Source organism: Camelus bactrianus, chromosome 4, assembly GCF_048773025.1.
Source record: "Camelus bactrianus isolate YW-2024 breed Bactrian camel chromosome 4, ASM4877302v1, whole genome shotgun sequence".
In the NCBI taxonomy this organism is placed as follows: Eukaryota; Metazoa; Chordata; class Mammalia; order Artiodactyla; family Camelidae; genus Camelus; species Camelus bactrianus.
The window spans coordinates 96479724-96497846 of record NC_133542.1 but is presented as its reverse complement, the minus strand read 5'-3'; the positions used below and the strand labels follow the sequence as shown (position 1 = coordinate 96497846).

General features: G+C 35.5%; 1 long non-coding RNA gene across 1 annotated transcript in view; it reads right to left on the bottom strand.

The window, feature by feature from the left end:
* Positions 1-311: 311 nt before the first annotated feature.
* Positions 312-18123, bottom strand: part of LOC141577558 (uncharacterized) — a 91355-nt gene continuing 73543 nt past the window's right edge. The window contains exon 5 of the long non-coding RNA XR_012506811.1: positions 312-8670. This is a non-coding gene — a long non-coding RNA (uncharacterized LOC141577558). The remainder of the gene's footprint in view (positions 8671-18123) is intronic.

Below are 18123 nucleotides of genomic sequence, written 5' to 3'. Positions count from 1 at the left end.
ATGCCCTGTGTTTGAGGTTGCCATCCAGAATTCACTCCTTGACTACCTGGCTCTGGAGGCTTGAATGTTGTCCTGTAATTTTTAACTATTTAGCAATAGGTTAAATTAATTAAACTTGATTGTGTAGCTGGGAACAGATTATGCAGAGTTATTTACTTTTAAGCATCTATTTCTATGAATAGCGTTTCTCAACTATAAAATGCTAGGCAGACATGAACACATGGTTTTAATTCCATTTTCATCCTTTAATCAGCTGATGAAAAGCCTCCATGTGGAACAGAAAAGAAATATACGTGACACAAAAGTTAATTTCAAAAATGGTTGCATTTTTATTATACCTATGGCTTCATTTAGAAATATGGAACTCACACATGAGACTTTATGAATACATTATCAACTTAATTTTTTTCTTTTAATAAACACAGAGCTGTTCATGAAAAGAAAATACATTCATTATTTTATAGAAGCCAGAAGGAAGTGACTATTACAAAGGAGTAGAGAAAGCTATCTTTCATCAGCCCCATAAAACAGGGGCCCTTCATCTTCATCTCTTGTGATAGGTTTCCCAGAATGATGAATCAATAGGAAAGTGTTCATTATTCTCCCAATTCATTTGAACCAAGCCTGTGAGTTGACTATGAAGTCAAGAAACAATTGAGTGAAATCAAATGGTCCTGTGAGCAGTAGATTCCAGTACTATTCAAAGCAGAACCTGTGGACCTATCAATCCTAAATTGAACAAACAAAAACAAGCCCCATGATAATCTCAGAAATGCACATATTTAAATTATGGTCCTTTTTAATTGTGATGTAAAATATCACAGATGGAATGGATTCAAAATTCTAATGGAGAGCCCATGTAAATACATCAAAAATTAATCTGTTAATTCTTTTGCCTATTATAAATTTCACGGGAATTTATAAAACTTGGAAGAGTGACAATGAGGAGCTGAATTTAAAAACATCATTTGTAAGCATGTTGATAGATTGAAACATCATTTAAAGTGAGGAATTATATTTTTTTCTAAAAAAAATTTTACATCTGTGTATAATTTTTCTACTGTAGAAAAAATATCCTTCAAACAGGATGTTCTTTATTCTCTCCTTCATCTCCAATTGGCCTATTAATTACAACAGTCTACACTTTTGTATTTGGTTTCCCTAGAAATCCATGTATGAAGTCAATAGTTTCTAAGTCTGTCTGCCCATCAGTGTCCCAAACACCCAACTGTAATTTCTGAGTCAAAATCATAGAAATGTAACTTGGAAATCTGAATTCAAAATATATATATTGTATATATATGTATCCATCCATCCCCAGGTTACATAGCAAATGTGGAACTACAGAGCAAAGAGTAAATTTTCAAAAGGAGGCATTTCTGTTCATTGCTAGCCTCCCTGTGGAAAGAAGAAATGGGAGGGGAAGATGAGTATCACCAGGGCTCAACTTCCCAGTCTCCATGGAAACTCATTTTTATATCCCTTTATGTGGATTTATTAAGTGTGTGGTAATGGAGGTTTTCTTTTTCCTGAGAACTACTCTCTTTCACTGTTTTTTCCTCAAGAATTTCTTTTAGGAAATAAAAAAGGATCATAGAAAAAAAGAGCCTGCGTACATGCGGTGAGAGCTCTGGGCACTTTGAGATGGGAGTGCTCATGAAAGTTCGATCCCAGCATATGGATTAGAATTTGCTAAATAGTGAATTTTTTTATTTTCCCTTACTTAAGTTGGCTGGGTATTTAGCCCTAACTGTCACTTAGTTTCACGTCCACTCCAAAGGCACCAGTACATATTAACAAGTTTTTATAGACATGCATACAGGTCTCCTTCTCTAAGGACCTGTCTCCTCCTGGGCACAGAGTTTGAGCAGTTTCAGATATTAACCATCAATAGAAATGTCAGCTTTTGGTCTACCTTGTGTATCTCCAAAGAATCCATCCAATGCCCATTTACCTCCTGACAGAGAGGCACTCGTGCACACCTCTGTAATCCCCAAACACAGAAGATCCATGCTCTCCTGCATGTCAGGCAACCTAGTCCACTCCATTTGATGGACCTCAAACCTAAAATGTCCAAATATTTTCTCAGGCTGGTGTCCTTTGCCAACCTCTCCCACCCCCAACTCAGAAAATTCTCCTCAATCTTTTTGAAACCCACGGTCACACACCCAGACACACAGTACTTATTATATCTTGTGAGGCTGATGAGTGTGGAAAATGAAAACAATTAGGTGGAAAAGGATATGTGCTCAGTTTTCCCTTGTAAATCCACAGCAGAGGGATCACAAGTAGAAATGGATATGTGTACAGAGCAATAGTTTCTCAATAGCGTATTTCTGTATTCCATTAAACAAATATATGCTAGTTGAATATCTTTGTACTGATCAAGGACAAGAAACCTAAGACCTAATTATCATAACCCACAGAAATGAGAGGATAACATGACAGAGCTGTAGCAAGCTATGAACCGGGCTGTTTACTGTTCTGTCAGCATCAACTCCTACCCTCACACTCCCTCAAAGACAAGTGGCACGTTTGTGTTCCCTCCCCCCTCCACCTTGGTGCCTGTTTCTGCTGCTTCTCTGTCTGCTATTAGCTTACTTCCTTCTGGGAGGAGAGGGACCACCGTTACTGTTGCAGAACAAACACATTTTGAATGGCCACACTTGAAGAACATGTGCAGTATGGAAGGAAAACAAACCAGACAACTTTTTAGGCAATGCACTCGCCCCAGCCTCTCCTTACAGCAGTTTCCTCTTTGAGTGTGAGTGTGCTGTCCTGTGTATCTGCTCCATAACTAGCTTCATATCCCAACACAACATGTCCACCTTTCTTGCGCTCATGAAATTATAGGCACCCATCAAACTTTGCCATGATGTGGTACGTGCACAGGCCACTGTTAAAGCAACAGCTATCAGGTGTCCAATGAGCACAAATACTGGTACTGACATTGATGGTGATTGAACAGATGAGACATGTCAGTTACATCAAGATTTACAAGTGATGGAAGACTCAACCCAAAATGACCTACATCAAATTGAACTTATTTATTCAAATGACAGATTTATTTGGGTATCTACCTTCATGTTTAGTTTATTCCAATTTATGTAGTTAGGAATTAGTTTTGCTCCATTTTTCACTCCTCACCACTGGCTTTATTCGAGGATTCAGTGGATCATTTTCTACAATGATAAGCATTGAACTTGGCCAAAAAGACAAGAAGCCTCTCTTTTAAAAGACCCAGCCAAATGAGTCAGACAGAGAAAGACAATTATCACATGATATCACTTATATGTGGAACCTAAAGAAAAGTGATACAAATTCTACTTACAAACCAAAAACAGACTCATGGTCATAGAAAACAAACTATGGTTACAAAGGGGAAAGGCAGGGAGAATGGGGATTAACATAAGCACACTACTGCATATAAAGTAGATAAACAAGAACCTACTGTATAGCACAGGGAACTCAATCCAATTTTTTATAATAACATACCATGGAAAAGAATCTGAAAAGAAAATATAATATGTATGTATATGTACAACTGAATCACTTTGCTGTATACCTGAAACTAACATTATAAATCAACTATACTTCAATAAAAAATAAAAATAAAAATAAAAGACCTAGCCAAAATCTAAGTAGGTCTTACTGGCATCAGGTAAGGTCAAATGTTCATTCCTGAATCCAATTTTTAGGGCCAGAGGAAATCACTTTTTGTTTGTCTTATCAACTCCATGATCCTTATCTATTTCTGGAGTTTGGAAGTAGAGTCAGCTCTACTTAAAACTCAAGAATTAAATTTTAAGGATGAATTGGTAGCCACAAAATAATCTGCATACTGTTTACCAGGGCAAGAGTGTTTGAGTGTTGAACAGCCATGTGAAGAGATCTATTACATCTGCAGTGGCAAAAACTGGCATCCAGGCTACTACTAGCCCACATCCATCCATGGCAGACATTTTTATTAATCTTGGACCCATCTCCTGCACTCACAATCTATTTCAACTTACTCTCCAGGAAATAGCTTGCAGTTCATCAGAGAAAATTTATATTATACCCTTTGTTATGCCATACATGATAATATTCTTAATGACTGTGGATAAAGCCTGGAGGATGTGTTGATAACTCATTTTTAATCTTTCACCTTCAAATGTACCTAAAACCTTCTTGAGTCTACTTATATTTTTGACTTTTCCACCTCTCAGGATAATTAATTATCTTCATACCTCTATTTCTAGAGGCATAGCAAGCAGTCCGGTCTACTCTCTATTACACCTGCCTTAACATCTTCAATTTAAGATTGAATTTTCAGTTAAAGAATAGAAGCATTCAGATGTTAAAGACCCAAGTGTCAGAAAGACTCAGGAAAAATTGGAAACAATTTTTTATCTCCAATGATATGTGACTAAACAAAGAAACAGAGCTGCACATATAAAGGAAGAAAAAATTATCTCATGTGATAGAAAATTATTTATGGATAATATTTGAATTGCTGCACAACTTGTAAAACTGCATAAAGACTTGTATTACCATGCACATCCATACAGTTTAACTTTCTGATTTTAACATGTTAAAATGTCATTCACTGCTAGTGAATGTAACGAAAAAGAAGCAGACTCAAGGAAAGACAGAGCAAACTAGTGGTTACCAGAGGGCAGGTGGAAAAGCAATGTAGGAGTGGAGGAGTAGGAGGCGAAACTCCTGTGTGTGAGATAAGCTACAAGGATGTATTGTACAATCTGGGGAATACAGCCCATACCTTGTAATACCTGTACATGGAAAATAACCCTTAAAAATTGCATGAAAATAAAAGTATTTAGAATTTTTCAAAAGTTCACTAAAGACATTTTTAATAAGAAAGAATTAGACTTAGAAGAATATATTTGAAAATTGAAATGCTTCAGCTTCATTGCAACTTCAACACCTAAGAAGATAACAATGAAGAAGGAATGACGTTTCTCTCCTACCATTTAAAGTACCATTATTTCACTAAACATATTTGCCCTAAATCAACAAAACTTGAGTTGTTAGAATACATTCCAAATAAAATGCAAATCAAAGAAATTCTGATATGAATAACAAAAAAAAAATCATAGAATGACTCCCTTTACAAACTTCAGATTTTTTTTTCAAATACAGACACACAGATATAAGAAATCCAGGTATTAAGATTCTCTCTTGGGTGCTCTGTGTGTGTGTATTTATATACACCCTCTGCATATATATGCACACATAAGATAGATAGATAGATTGATCGATCAGTAGATAGATGCACTGGATATACACACATACAGAGCATGCAAGAGAGAAACCTAAGAGTTGGATTTTTTATTTCGTTCTGTAAACGACACATGAAGATGGTAACAGTGTTGTAAAGGTGACAAGAATTGTCTCATGGCAACGTTTGGCATTACAGTGCTACTAGGAACAGCTATAAATATAGTGTGAATCTCTAATAAAATGTTATGACAGTTAGTTTCTTTTCCATGTATCCTTAAACAGAAGCTTGTTAATATTATCTAATTAGTTGACTATGCTTAAGTACTTATAGGATCACGTACCTCCATAATATCACTTGTTTTTTAAAAGTACATCATTTCCAAGGTCATGACCCACTGCTATGACAGTTAGAATAGCTCGACATTCTGTGTTAGTAAATAAAGAAGACACTATTCTATTTCCGTGAGGCAACTGGCAATTATTCTTTTTAATCAATTTGGCAAAAGTGGTAAATATCCAAATGACTAATATATGAAGGATCTGAATTCTATGTACAGAGGCCAGTTCTTTTCTGATGCCCTCAGACAGAATCAATAACTCTAACATCTGCATTCCTTTAACAGTTTATACAGGGATTAAATATGACACTAACTAGGTTGTTTAGCAAATATACACATTAGCATATGTTTTCACCCAATATTGGGAGTATTTTAGGGTTTAGAGACACTTTTTTCCTTTTCTGTATTCTCAGCACATTCAGCACATACTTGGTGTTCAGATGACATTTTTTAGATTTAATATGAAACAAAAAAGAAGGATAGGTGTTTTGCATACATTTGATAATAAATAGGGTGATAAAAAATATTGCAAATTAAACTGACCATTTAAAGGCAGAGTTTATCCTCTAAAGTCTAAATTTTAGTACATGACATCATGATGTTAGTTCTCCAGGCACAAAATCTTAGCGTTAGTTTTCCTATGTCATCCTCTTCATCCATTCCCAACATGTCACTAAATTCCTTTGTACTTTGTTTTATGATATTTGTCCAATTTGGCTTTTCCAAGCTCCTGATTTTAGTTTTAGGCTCCCTGATTAAATATCAATGCTACCACATTAGCCAGGCTTCACCTAAATGTCACGTACAAATTTATGAACCCACAGCACTATTACTAAATGCTTAATTGATCAACCATTTTGTATACATATATTTATTTATAAAATACAAGTGTGTGCTAATTAAGTAATAGTTAACACATTCCAAATAAAGGTAATTACTAACAGTACGAGAATAAAATGTAGATAAAGTAAATTCTGAACCTAATGAATTGAAATATGCACCTGTGGGAATGTAATGTAGTGTAAAAGACAACAGATCTAAATGATTGATTTCTTATTTTTAACTTCCCCTGGTCTCCTACACATCCAGCACTAGGTACCTTCTGAAAATACTACTTCCTGCAGGCTAGTGTCCTGAACAGAAATCTACAATGTTTAAGCTTAGAGTCCTCAAGTGGCCATTTAAGTATTTCTACACGGAGGTCCTTTTTTGCTAATCCAAGCTTATTCCTTGCTCCATACTCCTCAGCAACACACACACGTGAACACCAATTCTTCTGTGTTATTCAAATAATGCCTGTTTTTGCTATTATATTTCTCGTGTAGTGTGCTCATTCTCTTCTCTCTCCTGTCACCTGCACCACTCCTCTTGCCTGCATCTTGATGCTCACAGCAGCCCTACCCCGAGCCTGCACCACGTACCCTTCTGATCCAATGTACCCATGCCCAAAGCCTAGTTTTAGAAGACCTGCTCAGTGAAGTTCTCCTCAAGTATGATGACACAATTCAATCATGCCTTTAAAACAACGGTAGCTTAGGGATCTATTTCATCACAGAGAGATTCTTTTTTTTAATTTTTTACTTAAGTATAGTTGATTTACAATGTTGTGTTAGTTTCAGCTGTACAGCAAAATGATTCAGTTATACAGACACACAAACACACACACACACACATATATATTCCTTTTCAGATTCTTTTCCATTATAGGTTATTAAAATATATTGAATATAGTTCCTCATGCCATACAGTAGGTCCTTATTGTTTACTTTATATATAGTAGTTTGTACCTGCAAATCCCAAACTCCTAATTAATCCCTCTCCTCCACCCTTTCCCCCTTCAATAACCACAATTTGTTTTCTATGTTTGTGCATCTATTTCTGGTTTTTAAATAAGTTTATTGTATCTTTTTTTGAGATTCCACATATAAATATCATATAATTGTCTTTCTCTGACAGAGCGATATAATCTTGATTCTTTTTCATGAATATATCTACCAGAGTCAAACACCTTTCTAGTATTACACACACACACACACACACACACACACACAATTATCTTATAAGCATCAGAGAGTAGTGGTGTCAGAGCAGGTGTATATTTGTTATAATTAGATCCTAAACCAATAAAACTACACACAGTGGATTTTCCATAAATGCTATTATTACTGATAATAATTAACTTCATTATAACTCTAGTAGGATCTTAAACAAGCACTCACAAACTAATATAGGTATTCTCAGTAATATTTAAGGCCAGTGAAATTTCCCACTGTAGAACAAAGAAAAATAAACTGTGTATATGACCATTTGTATGCAGCCAAACTTTGGGAACATTTCAGTGCTTTATAGGGACCCCAGCCTTTCTGAAATACTCCTCAATACATTTTTTATCTGAAGGAATCCCACTATTTATTTTTGTGGTGTTTTGTGGACACATAGACTTAACCAGAATCATCTTCTGAATACCAGTGACAATTATCAAAGGCCAAATCTCTCTGGTATTAAAACACAGTAATCCTATTCTGGAATTGAATGAATAATTTTATATCAAGTTGGAACAGATGGGTAAAAACAGCAAACAGATGCCTCTGGCTAACAAGTACATGTAAAAAGGTAAACTTTTCTCCATTTCTTCGATTTTTCTTTTTACTGAGACAATCATGCCCTTTGGCATGACATAATGGATTTTATTTTTAATAGGAGAGTTGTTGACAAATGTAATTATTAGGATGTCTGTTTTCAAAGATGTAAGAAGAAATAACTCTTTAGAAATTCCTAAAACATTTTTAAATAATTCTTTTGGAAAATCTCACCAATCTACCCAATTATGTGCCAACACATGAGAGCTTTTTCCTCCATTTGGCACTTTTGGAAGATTTTCCAGAATCATTGCCTCTTAGCAAAGCTCCTGCACACACCTGGTCAAAATCGACATCATTCTGGTCGCTGCTCTGACGTCCGACTCCTTGAGTCACACCCCGATTTGGCCTCTTTGACTGAAACGAGCACTGGCTTCCAGCTGGAATCACAGATTTGGCCTTGTCACTGGATGTGTCATTTCTGGATTTCTTGTGTAAATCAAGCTGCTTGCAAAGAAGATGCATGAGTCCTGGAGGATGAAGGGGACTATTATTTATTTAAAATTATGGGGGAAAAAAAACCCTGTCATTTTGTGTATATTGATTCTTATGTGAATAATGCACTAAACATTCTGTGAAAATTTGCCTGGGTCATTTATTTTTCAAAAAAAAATTCAGCAAGTAAGAATAGAAAATATTACTGTAAATTTTTTAAGTAAAAATGCATATATATACGACATTGCTACCATTAAATATGATTAATGTGGAAGGGAAAATGAAAGCAGTCACGGGAGTTGTGTAGAAAAACCAAGTAGATTCTGAAGCCTTGGCTAACATTGAACTTGGAACTATTTTAAAAGAAAGGCAATTCTGGAAGGATTTTCATCAAACCTAGAACTTAATGCTTTGGACTGAATATATACTTTGGAATTAGATGGTTTGAGGTGAAACTCTCAGCTCAGTTATGTTTAAAGATGGACAAAAAATCCATTACTTACTAGGGTTTTTTTTTCTTCTTTCCTTCCTTACTTCTTTTTTTCAACCCTCCTCTCTCTTTTATGCTACCCTGAGGTTGCAGCATTGAACTAATCATAATCTTTTCTGCATCAAATACGTGGCTCATGCATAGACCTGTTTTCTTTTTCTTCTTGCCTGCCTACCTTCCTTCCTTCTTCCCTCCCCCTGTATTTCCTCTAATTATGTAATGTTACACTCCTTAACCCTTCTTACCTTCATCTTCTTGATTGGTTAAAATCAAAATACTAGCATCTGCCTTACTGAACTGCTATGAACAGGGCACTGGCTGAGTGAAAGTTTGCCCCCTGCCTTGTTGTGAGCTGGCTGGTGTGACAGGAACAAGGGTCAGAGCTGGGGGGTTGGGTGCTGTGAAAGAGACCCCCATCCCCCTCAGCCAGCTTTGCTGTGGGTCACTGGGCACTCACCGAGCAAGCCTTAATAGCCTATTTAATTCTTGCCAACTCAGTTGCAAAACACTTACTTTGAAAAAGAGGAGACCTAAACAAAATCTGGACAAGGAATTTGTATTTTTTTGGCCAGCTAGACATCTGTTTCCTGTTAGGCAGTGACATCCATGATATAAAGCAGTTCCTTGATACAATTCTCTACACTATTATGAAATTCAACCTATCATGGCATGTGTTCCTCTTATTACAACTGTATACACTATCTATGTGTATAAAGGGGAAATCATCATAAAGCTACAAAGAATATTGCACACTTTGCAATGGGGATTTATCATAGACAGAAGAACCTTTTGATTACTTCTTTGTTCTTGAAAAATAACTAAATACAGATTTTCTTCAGCTTATTTAATGTTTTGAGAAGACAAATATATTAACCTCAGTGTTTATGAGCGTGTAGGTCACAATTGAATGTGACTAGTCATTTCCATCCCATGCCCTGGCCGCGGCTCTGCCTGCTGGTGTATGAGCATCATTACCAGGCTCTCAGAGTGCCAACAGTATGTCTCTTTCCTACTCACTGTGCCAGCAGCCGGATATGCAATCAGTGGAGCTGAGAACACAGACCCTCACCCTTAAACCCCATGGAGATCTGCACAGGATAGGATACCCTTGCTGAGCAGAGATGCCTTTATGCCTCCTCCTATTTAACTGGTTATTTTTCACTTACTTGTATATGATTAACAATGAAATTGGAAATGTAAAACACATAGACAAGGTTTACTTGTTTATATATTCATTTAGTAATTCTTTATCAACATCTATTAATTAAGAGCTCATTTAAAAGACTTCTTGTTTAAATCTATTTGGAGTTAAATGACAAAGTGATGATACCACCTATTGCAATTTTATTTCTTTTTTGCCACCATCCTTAAAGTATCCCTTGTGTTTTCCTAATTTAATTTTAAAAATGGACTCTAAGTCTGTCTGAACAACTTTTGTCAGGAATTAATTCTGTCACTCCTTTTCTAAGCATAAACCTTACTTTCTGTACTTTTGAAAAAAAATCCCAGACAGTAGATATGATATAAATGCCCTGTATTTCCTTATTGCTATTCATTTATATTTTGAATTCCCATTTCTAATTTCTAAAAAAGACCATGTGTTTTGGAGTGTCTGTCTATTCAGCATTGTAAATGAAAGTTCTATCCAGTAAAGAAATAAATGAACAAATAAAAAACTAAATGAGAAATTACAGGCATACCATTTGCAAAGGAAGATATAAGTCTATCTTTAAACACTTAAGACATGATCCTGTATTTAGAAAATCTGAAGAAGTTCACACACGTGAACACAGATGCACATGCACACACACGACTGCTAGAACAAACAAGCGAGAGTCTCAAGGTTGCAGGAAGAAATTCATGTACAAAAAATAAACTTTCATCCTAAATACAAGGAGCGAACATTTGAAAATTCAAAATCACATTTAAATAATCAATCACTTAAGAATAAATTTAACAAAAGGAGTACAAGCCTTCTATATTGAAAACTACAAAATATGCTGAGAGAAACTGAAGATGATTTAGTTCATAGAAGCACTATATACAATAGCCAAGACATGGAAACAACCTAAATGTCCATTGACAGATGACTGGATAAAGAAGCTGTGATATATGTACACTATGGAATACTACTCAGCCATAAAAAGTGATAAAATAATGTCATCTGCAGCAACATGGATGGACCTGGAGATCATCATTCTAAGTGAAGTAAGCCAGAAAGAGAAAGAAAAATATCATATGATATCACTTATACATGGAATATGAGACTGGACAAAACAAAAACAGACTCAGACATAGTGAACAAATCTATAGTTACCGGGGGAAAAGGGGGTGGGAAGGGATAAATCAGGAGTTCGAGAATTGATAATATTAACTACTATACATAAATTAGATTAAAATTTTTTTTCTGTATAGCACAGAGAACTATACTCAATATCTTGTAGTAACCTATAATGAAAAAGAATATGAAAACAAATGTATGTATATATATGTATGACTAAAACATGCTGTACACCAGAAATTGACTCATTATAACTGACTATACTTCAATTAAAAAAAAAAGAAATTGAATTTAAATTAATGGAGGGATTTCTTTTTTCATGCTCTCAGAACTTTATTAGCTGGAGTTTTGGCAAAAGAGAAAACCCCTGAAACAGTCACCCACCAGGTTCAGGACGACCAGAATAGAGGAGCCTTTGCTTGGAGATGTGCTCTCCTTGAGATGAAAACATATCTGTGATTTTTGAAAAGGGGGAGATGACTGGCTGAATATCTCTGAGCACAAATTCAGAGTATTTTAAAAATTGTCTGCCAGAAGAAAGGGTGGAAGACTCAGTGTTATTATGTCAACAACTCTCCTACGTTGGTCACTACGTTCAGCACAGTGTATCTCAAAACCACAGCAGGGCTTTTGTTGTCGTTGCTGTTACTGAGGTTGACAAGCTGGACCAAAGTTTATATGGTTTAAAACACCAACGTGATATTACTACTCGGCAGCTAATAATGACCAACATGTACAACATTAACAGTATCAAGTGCCGGTGAGGACATGGAGCAACAGGAACTCTCATTCATCGCTGGCGGAAATGCAAAATGATGACAGCTGCTTTGGTAGGCAGTTTGGTGGCTTCTTGCAAGACAAACCATACCCTCACTGTACACTGGCACAGTCATGCTTCTTGGTGTTTACTCAAAGGAGTTGAAAATGTATGTCTACACAAATCCCTGTACACAGATGACTATAGTAGCTTTATTAATTACTGCCAAAATTTGGAAGCAACCAAGATGTCTTTAGTTAGTTAATGCATAAACTGTGAGTACATCCAGACAACAGACCATTATTCAGCACTAAAAAGAAATGAGCTATCAGACCATGAAAAGACATGGTGGAACCTTAAACATATATTACCAAGTGGAAGAAGCTAGTCTGAAAAGACTACATAGCACATGATTCCAAATTGATGAGATTCTGGGAAAGGCAAAACTATGAAGACGATAAAAAGGTCAGAGGTTGCCAGGGCTTAACAGCACAGGGAGAGGTGAATAGGCAGAGCACACAGGATTTCCATGGCAAGGAAACTACTCTGTATGACACAGTAACACAGATACATGTCATTATCCATTTTTCCAACCCACCAGGATACATAACACCAAAACTGAACCTCACTATATACTCTGGACTCCAGGTCAGAATGATGTGTCAGTGTAAGTTCATCAGTTATAACATACGTTCCTCTCTGGCGGGGGACATTGATAATGGACAGGACTATAAATGTATTGGGGCAGGACTTACATGGGGAACCTCTGTACTATCTGGTCAGATTTATTGTGAACCTAAAACTGCTCTTAAAAAAAATCTAATAAAAACTTATATGAGAAGGCAAAGGACCTGGAATAACCAAAATACTTTTGGACCAAACAAACAAATACCACATATTTCCAACTTACTGGCATAAAAATAATCATATAAATCAATGGAACAAAATTGAGAGTTCAGAAGTAAGACTTTATATTTAAAGTCAGCTGAACTTTAACAAAGGTGGCAATGCAAATCAGTGAGAAAGGAAGGTCTTTTCAATAAATGGAACTGGGACAACTAAACATCTATATACAAAAAATGAACTCAGAGCATACGCAAAATATTAACTCATACTGGATCACACCACTTAATTGTAAGAGCTAAAACTATGATTTTTTAAGAAGAAAACGTAAGAGGAAATCTTTTGATGCTGGATAAGGCAGAGTCTTTAACATGATTCAAAAACATAAACCAAAAAGAAAAATAAATGACAGATCCATAAAAGTTTGGACCTCGTTTTGAAAACACTTTAAATTCCCTTCAAAGGAAACACTGATAAAAATGAAAAGATAAATCAAATACCAGCAGAATATTCTCAACGAACATATTGGATAAAGAACTATATATAGATTATATAAAGAACAGTTATTACTCAATAATAAACTGACAATTCAATATAAAATAGGCAAGTACATGAAAAAATATTTCATTGATATATTAATTGACAATAAAAACATGGACATATTCCCAACATCACTAATCATTAGAAAAAATAATAATTAAGCCACAATGAGATAACATGCCAAACCCAGTAGAATGGCTATAATCAAATGACAGGTGACACCAAGGGTCTACAAAAATGTGGTGAAACAGCAATCCTCTCACACTGCTTGGTAATGTAAATAGTACTTTCATTTGGGAAATAACTTGGGCAGTTTCTTTAAAAGCTAAACAGAAACTTACCCTAGGACATAGCAATTCCACTTAAGGAATCTACCTAAGAAAAACAGAAACCTATGTCCACACAAAGAAATTTTCATAGCAGCATTTTTTCAGTATAACTACAAGCTGAAAACAATCGAGTTGTTACTGGAGATGGGGGAAAATGTTTGTATACATAAAATGAAATGCTATTCAGTGCTATAAATGAATGAAATATTGTTACATGCTACTGAATGGGTATAAGTGAAGGATTCTACATCCAATGTAGATGAAATGTCCAGTAATGGCAAATCTGTGAGAGAGATCAGATCTGTAATTGCCTGTGACTGGGGGTGGAGAAAGAAACTGTCTGTAAATGGGTACAAGGGAACTTTGGGGGGCAAAGGAAGTGTTCTAAAACTTGCTGTGGTGATGACTGCATAGCTCAGTACATTTACTAAAAATAACTAAATCATGCACTTCCAATGGGTGAATTTAGAGGCTTATAAATTATATCTCAAAAAATTGGCTAAAAATGACTGAAGGACTCAAACAAAAACAAATACAAATGAATAAAACAAATGGTACCATAAACATGAATTTTAAAAAATAGCATCATAGGAAAATATTTAAAACATGTGAGAAAACAATGGTATCCCTAAAATGTAAAGTCAACAAAACTTGTCATAGCCAAAATATAAATCAAGTGCCGAGGTAATAGCAAAACAGAGTCATCCTTGAACTCCAAGGGGGTAGCAACCTTTCACACTGTTTTCTACTTTCACCTTCCCCACCTCTCCATTTCTCTGCCAGGAAACCCAATGGGACCTGAAGTTACCCAGCTATGTTTGTGAAATTCTCTTATGCATCAGACCTCATTCTAGATACTTAAGAGCAGAATATAAAGAGGCCATACCCTGAAGTGTTTATATTCATGTTTCATTTATTGTGAACAGAGACAATAAATAGATGAATAAAGAAAACAATGTGAAGCATTAACTAATGCTGTGGATGTGAAGTAGAATGATATTATGCAGAATCACTGGATGGGCAGTCATGAGAGACCTCGGTGGGGGTGCTGTTAGAAGTGAGGGACGGCTTTAAAAGAGGAGGGACAAGACTTCCAAACACAAGAAAAGCGAATGCACAGTTCCTTCAGAAAGGGCCGAGTTTGGTGTGTATCAAGTGTCTCAGGTTAGCGAGTAGGGGAGAGAATGAAAGGGAATGATTAGGGGCCAGCAAATCAAGGGCAGCACGTGCTTTGTAGATAATGAGACTGTGAAACAGCTTTTATTCTGTTCTCTCTTAGGAAGCTAAAGAAAATTATCAAAACATTGATGGACTTTTTCACTCCATAATTGCTTCCTTCCTTTCTTTATTAATGGAGATGCCATTATTTAAATTAATATCAGGAAAAAATTTTTAAGGTACTGTCTAGCTCCTTGTCATCAGTAAGTATTGAGTGGAAGAAATTTAGGGTTTTGGATGTTGGTTTTGTTGTGCAAGATATATAAATATAAATAAAATATAAATATGTAGGAAAATATATATTATATATATGTATTTAATATATATATTCATGATTTATATGCAAGATTAATACACACATGCACAAGATAGATAGACAGATAGATAGATAGATAACCTCACACATACAGAGGATAGTCCTTTTTATAGAAGGAAATACAGCTTCTGGATCAGATCTTATAAGACTCTTGACAAACCAATCTTCATTTACTTTTTAGCTCACAGATCCCCTGTCTGCTCCTGGCACTTCATATGAAAGTAATAATGGATTTAAATTAATTTCTATTATGCACACACTCCTCTATTAGGGACCTGTGTGGGCCTTTATCTTCCTATGCTGTCCTAAGCAGACTGGACCTCCCACCTCTGTGCTTCCAGCACACTTAGCCATCCTCTACAATTCAACTCAGACATTGCCTCCTACAAGGTGCTTCCCTCCACATCCTCACCAAGGCAAACACTCCTCTCGGAGCTCCTGAGATGCCGTGCAGAGTTCTCCATCACTATACTTTCCACATCAAACGCTTCTGGTTATCATTGGTTATCATTCCGTCTTAAAAAGGGCAACTGGCTTGCATTTCCAGTCCCAGCCCTGATTCCTGGCACAAAGGAGCTGCCTCCTTAATGTTCGAAAGAAGAGCAAGTGAATGAATGAAAAAGTGAATAAATGATTCCAGAGTATGGTTAGATCAATAGGCAGTGAGAAATCACATTTCTGTACGGTGGGAGGAAAGTGATTTGCAGTCTCAAGTAGAAACCAGAATGTATACTCTTAGTTGAGCTCAGTTCCCAAGACAGACATTTACATTTCCTGCTGTGAAGGTAAGAAATTTAGCAAACGGACCCTGATGGAGAATTTCGTGCTGTGACAACGCACCCTAACTTATTTACAGTTTTTTTTTTCTTTCTCACTTATTTGCTAGATTTATTTCCTATGAGTGTACCGACAATAAACACAAATATCTTTGGAGACTCAAGCATTTGCAGGTTTTTTCTCTCCTGTTAAGTCCAGCAAAACTAAATAATTCAAGTATCAGTCAAGAGGAAAAATGTATCTGTGATTACCAACTATTTTATTTAATATAGCCTCTTATACCCAAGACCACTAACACTCAATGATTAAGAGAAAAAAGAAACAAAATGAAATAATAAAAGAAAAAACAAACCCTGATATAATATTTCCTAATTGGAATCTCAAGCTATTAAATCAGATTTTCTGGGAATTCTTCAATAATACAATTAAAAATATCAGTAAAATTGTAAATAATAGAAAGAATAGTAATATAATGATCTACTTACTTTATTGTACAACTATTATAATTTTCACCTCAGCTATAGGGAAATCATTATTATACTGTTTTCTGAGGGGTATAAAGGCAACACCCCCTTTTTATTTAATCAATAAATGTTTCCATTATATTTAATATTTGAAGCAGTTATTCATAGACTATTAACCATGGAATGCAATCATTAAACATGTTTCTTAAAACTGAACATTTTCATCTTTTAGGCTTAATGCTGCATTCTGCATTAAATGCTAAAATTACAATCCCACTATTACTTAAAAAATAGATTATAAGTTTATGCATACATGTAACTACATTATTTTTATACAGTTTGTGATTTTTCTCTTTATCTCATTAAGCCCTTCAATTTTTTTTCCATACTCAAGACTTAATATGCCACATCAAATTCTTAATACGTTAAATGGAAATTAAAATGTTAATGGAAACTAAATGAATTTAGAGAACCTGCACTTCTCACACAAAGCATCTATTTCAAAACTCTTTTCTGGTTATGGGCTAAGTCCTTTTCTTAGCCTGCAATGCCAGACAAAAACAGTCCTGAAATATTTGAGATTCAAAACAGATCAAAACCAAATTTTTTGTATTCGGAACTAGTTACATTTCCTATTTTGATAAGACTTATGGCTTCTTATTTTTTGAATGTAAAAGGCTGAAAGAAATGTGATTTAAGTAAGAAATAGAAACATATCTGTTTCATATCCCTAAAATCCACATTATTCTTAAATCAATGTCATTGATTAAATAATCAATATTGGTGGTTTTAGAGGGACATATTGCAAAACTGCAGAAAAAAATATGACTTGATAAAAGAAAGCAACTATTTGAACAGATATTTGGGATTCAGTCTTGAATAATTTATTATTTTTTTCCCTCCACCTACCAGAAACACAAGGAGATTTTTCTGTAATATTCACTGTGAGAACTAAGTCCAGCTCTTAGAGGTAAAAACTCACAAAAATGAGAAGAACCACCCCCAAGACTAGGTTCCCTGGGGTTTTTAACTCTCAGAGACATCCATCATGAACCTCTGGCAATTTCTCAGTTACAGTCCAGACTTCCTCATCCCGGCACTGTTTCCCGCAGAGGGTTCTCCTCATGGGTCACCACCCCTGGAAGTTGGGGTGCTAAGTAGTTATTTGCCTGTAGTTCTCCCAAAGTTAGAGGCAGCCATTAGCCCTGTGACCTCACTTCTCGTATGAATCTAAGAAGCTGTCGATTGTTCAGTTCAGTTTGTCCCACTTTCTACTTTAATTAGGACAGTGGAACTTCCAAGGTTCTTTCAGGCCACACCAGAAAATGGAATTCCCTTTGTCCAGCTCTAAGTTTTAAAAATTTAATAAAAATGTTTCAGCCGGTTGCCCATTGTCACCTGTTTGCAAGAGTTTCTCCTGAGATGTTTTCATTCTGCTCTTTTGTGTATTTAACATTCTCCTCTTGCCCTGTT